Source organism: Silurus meridionalis, chromosome 3, assembly GCF_014805685.1.
Source record: "Silurus meridionalis isolate SWU-2019-XX chromosome 3, ASM1480568v1, whole genome shotgun sequence".
Classification (NCBI taxonomy): Eukaryota; Metazoa; Chordata; class Actinopteri; order Siluriformes; family Siluridae; genus Silurus; species Silurus meridionalis.
In genome coordinates, this window is record NC_060886.1 from 30,190,445 (window position 1) to 30,196,468 (window position 6,024).

Sequence of the window (6,024 nt, forward strand, 5' to 3'; positions counted from 1 at the left end):
CACGGAGTCACCTGTGAAAGCGTGTGCTCTACTCAGCGGGTCTCGTGTCGTGCCTTCGAGCCGAGGCCACTTCGCTTTTCTTCAAAAAAAAAAAAAACTAGGAAAAACGAAGACGCCTCAGTGTCTAGAGTTAAAAAGACGACCCACACATTGTTTTGTAAATATTTTATATAGTAGCTAAATAATTCAATTGTTTTTTTTCTTTCCTCTGAATGTTCAGAATAGGCACAGTCTGGGTTTTTTTTTTTTTTTTTTAATGATTACTTTTTTTTTTTTTTTTATTGGGACATTCGATTTTAACTTTTATTTAAGATCATAATCTTCACCCCGAACGATTGAGCTTCGCCCGTCTCCGATTCTCCTCCTCACGCGATAAAAACCTGGTCAGAATTTTTTTTTCAGAATCTTAAAAAAAAAAAAAAAAAAAAGATATATTCTGGGGCACTGAAAAAAAAAAAAAAAACAATTTGCACATTTATACAATTCGCTATATAAATATATAAATATATATAAATAAATAAATATATTTTTCTTTTATTTCTCAATGAAAACGTGTGGATTCTCAAAGGTTGTTTAATGTTTACTGGTGTACATTTTTTTTTTTTTTTTTTTTTTTTAAGTTTCAACAATAAATGTTTACACCAAATGACGTCTTTATCTCACATGCCAATTATTTTTATCCTCCCCCCCCCCGTATAAAATGATCTAATCCGAGCAGGTTTGCTGTGTCTATTAGTTCACATTTATCACTCGGTGGTTTTGTTAGCACTCCTGCCCCGTCATCTGCTCCTCCACCCTCTGCTATTCATCTCAATATTCGCTTTATTGGCCCATTTGTCTGCTACATTAACCTCCTTCCAACCTCGTCTCTCTCTGAACTGCCCTACAGTTTATCTCCATTTTTTCTCCTCCTCCTCTTTCTTTCCTCCCTGCTGTTCTTCGCCCCACCTTTCCTTTAATAACGTCAAAGCAATTTAGCGCACCAACAATCCCTGCCCACCTGGCTGCGTCTCATTTCAGCCAGACGGAGTGCGCCTGTCCCAGAGTCACTCCTTTTATACATGCATATTCACACACACACACACACACATTATATATATTTATGTATGTATACGTGTGTGTGTGTGTGTGTGTGTGTGTGTGACTTATTGGTCATTAGCAGCAGAACTCATTTTGATCTCTCCAACATTCCAGGATTTCAAATTTCCCCTAAAGGAAACGTATTTCTGCCCAACCCAATTAGGTCCTTTTTCCTCCACACACTCCTGTTACTTTCTCAAATGTGACACCATGCACCATCAAGTCTAGTGGAGTCTGGCAAAGCTCGGAAAAGACAAATGTTGTCATCCCCACCCCCCTGCTTACACACTTATTTTCCCACGGACACTTCGCGAGACGTTACCACACTCGACACGCGGCGCTCCCGCAGTCGGAATTAAATTAGGCCCCGGTGTCAACTCTTCACCCTCAGCTGTCATATCGCTCCTGTCAGGGTCTGCATGAATTTCCAATTAAACCCTACGGGTGACGTAGAACTCCGCTTTCTAATGGGTGACTATTATTTGACGATAATATCTGATGACCCGTGGCACCACCCTGGCCCTTTTATGAGTCCGATTAATAAGGCTCTTTTCCCTGTGAATGAAGGGAAGTAAGATTAGACCGAGCTCATGTTTTATTTCTCTACGCTCTGGTCTTGTTCGCTCATTCACACGTATCTGCTTGTAATTGCAATTTGCACAGCCTCCTCCGAATGAGCTGTTTACAGCACATGGTTTGATGAACACATTGATAGTCATTTTCCTCATTATTAGATTGACTCAAGTATATAATAATTAAACACTGTGTTGTGTTAATTGGGATTATTATTTTTTTGAACTGATAAATATATCTGTATATAAATATAGAAATGGCGTCTCTAAAGGATGGTCTGTCTCGACGTTCCTCTAAAGCTCATGAATCATTGTCGTAATTTAAATTCACTTAGAAGCTCATTGTCATGTCCTGCTGTTCTTCTACACTGAGGCAGAGTTATACTGCCCCCAACTGGTACACTTGCGCAACTAACAGTACCAAGCAGTACCTCCCTGTTGGCACTGGACTGATCCCCATGTTCATTCTTATACGTCTGTGCAACCATTCGTAGCCATTAGGACTTGTTTTGAGACTGTAGGCAACTAATGATATATCTCAGATCTATTGTCTGGACCATAAAACACCCTGGATCCTGCCGAATAGTCCTACATCGTGCAGTGTTTCTGATGAAGGTGAGGTGAGGAGGCCTGAGGTGAGTCTCCTCAATCCTACTCATCCAATAGGGTTGAGGGTTAGAGCTCTATAGCAAAAGATCTTCCACTCCATCCCATGTAAAGCATTTCTTCTCGGAGCTGGCTTTGTGGCTTTGTACACATCTCTTGTGTCACGCTGGAACACGTAGTTCAAGTGGAGGGAAAATGTAATGCTGCCACACCCGATAACATTCATATACAATTGTGTGCCTTCAACGTTGTGGTGAAGGTTTGAAGAAGAACCACATGTGGCTGTGAAATTCAGGTAAACCAGTATTTTTGTGCATATGGTCTATTTTGTTGTGATCAAACTTCAATAGTTTACCTTTCTACTCTTCTAGGCCGAGTCGTTCGTTCTTTTGTCGTGTGATATTATGCAGGTGATTAAAGGAACAAAATGACTCAAAGAATCGATTCGTTGATTCAGATGAAAGCGATTCAAAATGCGATCTTTACATCACTACTCTGGAGTTGCTAAAGGTCGAACCCGAGGTGATTTGTTTCAGCTTTAGCTGGATAAACCCAGTACATGTGTCTTTATTATTATTGACAAATCCAGCGTGTTTTCCTGCAATCGCTTGCCGTCTCAGAATAAAAGCGTAGACTTGCTGTATTTCACAAAGGCTTGAGAAATTATTTAGGAAAAATCGATCGCGTCTCAGAGCAGTACACTGTGCGACCTCTCTCTTCTCCTCGCTGTCACCCTGTGACAAATGCATTTGTTTCACAAAGCCCCAGGTGACTGCTCTGCCCTTTTTTTTTTCCTTTTCTCGTCCTGGCCCATTATTCACAATTTGTCTTGAAGCAGGAACAGTGGTGGATCAGCTGTTAATGCTCTGCGCTAGTGACCAAGAAAGTCGCATCCCAGGACTGTGAAACCAAGACCTGCATTTTCAGCCCCTCAGTTTGATGTCACATTGGAGGAAAGTCCATGGTGTATGCTTATTATATGTACCAGCGAAGGTAAGATGACCACAAACTGTCCTTTTTCCTGCACGCTGGACTTCCACAGTGAATGCAAAAGTATTGATGGACCTTTTGGGATTTTTCACACCAAATAAATGGACACATCTCTTATCTCAACCTTCACTGCACCGGGCTCTTTCCAAATCTCGAACACTGCTTCTTTGGTCCCACCATCTCCCAGGGTACAAGGAAGACATTCTTCTTCCAGACTTTTATCTGTTTGGTGTGTGTGTATGTTGCATTTGTTCGTTTTCTGTTCTGAAAATGTAAAATGGATGCAAACGCATCGTATATTATTTTTGATTTACTTCGAATGATGTGGTTTTATGGTTCTCTTAATCAACCTGGATGGAAAAGATCTGATCAGCTCATAATCCATTCAGGCTTCATTCTGAAAAAAGGTTTGTATGGATCATTATGTGCTTTTCAAAAGCAACAAAAGAATGACAGGAAATGGGTCTGACACACGTCCTCTTTTTACAATGTTATCAGCACACTCATTACAGAACAACACACACGCTGGATGTTCTACTGGATTTCTGAATATGTTGCTCTAGTTTGGGGGTAGTAGCTCAGCGGTTACGGTCTTTAGAGCCGAAGGTCATGAGTTCAAATCCCAATCGTACCAAATGGGGCCCCTAAGTGAGGCCCTAAAGCTCATAGCTGCTCAGTTGTCTGTATGTGAGAGATGTATGTCGCTCTGGATGAGATGCGTCTGCCAAAATGCCGTACAAATGTAATATCGGCTTCCAATGTAGGATCGGATTCTAGATTGAAAATATTGTGCACTTCAGGTTATTGATCAGATTTTGGTATCGTGATTTAAACAATTCTCCCGTTTCTGCTTTCAGTATTAAATTTTTTCAAAGGCATCGTTCACATTTCATTTTCCAATTGCGCATAAACTAAAAATTTGATTTGATTTGATATCTGGGCCAAACAAATCTAAAGTATCATTGAAACAATTTTCAGATTCCAAAAACCTCTTTTTATTAGAAAAGGCATCTGATAATGAATAACTGGTATTTCCATTTCTCTGACTCGCTGCTACATCATTCCGTGTAGAGAAATTTATAAAGAACTCGCAACATTACCAAAAATAGCTCACTTAAACGCAGCTCGAGGCAACAAAGAGAGGGAGAAGTTCACTTAAGGGAAGGGCAACCCCCCACACACACACACACACAGCAGACTTCTTCAGCTCCGGATGGCTGGCTTGTCACACACAGACTCTGGCATGGGTCCAATTCCTGCTCTGCCTAACCTGCAGCAACATGACCATGAGTCACGAGCAAAAGGGCTTCTCACTGCGAGCTTCGGTGCACGGAATCATGTCGACACGTTTGTTCTGGATGTAATGTGAGAAGATTTCTGTCTCGGATTTCCGAGCCGAACCCTGCGCATTCCAAAAGCCAACGATTTTACATTCAATCTGACAAGCATCCGATACAAACCATAAAGCGAAGTTGACAAGAAGAAAGAAACGTACTAAAAATGTCTGGAAGACATCTCCGAGCATTAAAATGTTTGTAGACACCTGGACGTTATAAACGTTCACTCTTCTGGAAAGATGTTCTGCTAGATTTTGTGGAGATTTGTGCTCATTTAGATCCAATGTCTATAGTAAAGTCAGGTTCTGATCGAGTTGAGGAGGCCTGGGAGTGCAGTCAGCGTTCACGTTTATCTCGAACATCCTGAGGTTGGCCAGCTCCAGTTATGTCCCACCTCATGAAGATTATGGACCTTTGAAGAAGTGGATGCCGAACTCACAATCATCCCGAACCATCTAGAGACGTACCAGTGCCAATTGGATCCCACTACGTGTGTGGAGTTTTGATATTGGACCTCCTGGAGTGTTTAAAGGCTTTAGCATGGAGAAGCTGGTGTTGGATCTGTGATGATCACAAATGTTGAGATCAGTAGCTCCTAGTTTTATAACCATCAAGACTGTAGAAAGAACATCACTTATAATCTTATACTCCACTGCTCATGTTAATTCTCACTCTCCAGTGTTCTGTATTGTTGAAAAATGTATGATCAAACTCTTGATGTCACCCAAATGAGGATGGGTTCCCCTTTTGAGTCTGGTTCCTCTCAAGGTTTCTTCCTCATTGCATCTAAGGGAGTTTTTCCTTTCCACAGTCGCCACGGCTGCTCATCAGGGATAAATACACTGATGGGATCCCAATACACTGGGGTCTCCCAGTTCCTAGTTTCTACACCATATGAGAAGCCTGAGAGGAAAGATTTAATATCTGTTGGAGTGCACAGAGGCATTTAGCCATGATGGACACCATTGTGATGCTTATTGGTATTAATTCATATATTTTTTTGCCTGTATAAGTGTAAATGATTGTAAAAACAGGTTTTCAACCACTTACGATGAAGATGCTTCTGATGACGCCATCGTAACTTGAAAACATGGTAAGTGTAGACGTGGTCTAATCTACCCAGGAGTCTTAAAGGATATTAATCATTATGGGATTATGTACTGTATTATGTTCATCATTTGAAACATTACAATACATAATTAAGGAAAACAGAACAATTTACTTCTCCATAAAGTATAACCTATAAAGTGTGTATATATATATGTTTGTATCAGTGAGTCGAGGCAGGAGGCCAGACGTGCTCTGTTTCGGTCCGGTGAAGCAGATAAAAAAAACCCCACACAGACAAAGAGCTAAAATTGGCTTTAAGACACCAAAAACCCAAAAATACACACTTTAACACCAAGACAACTGAACTCTGTCGACCGCTGGAGAAAGCG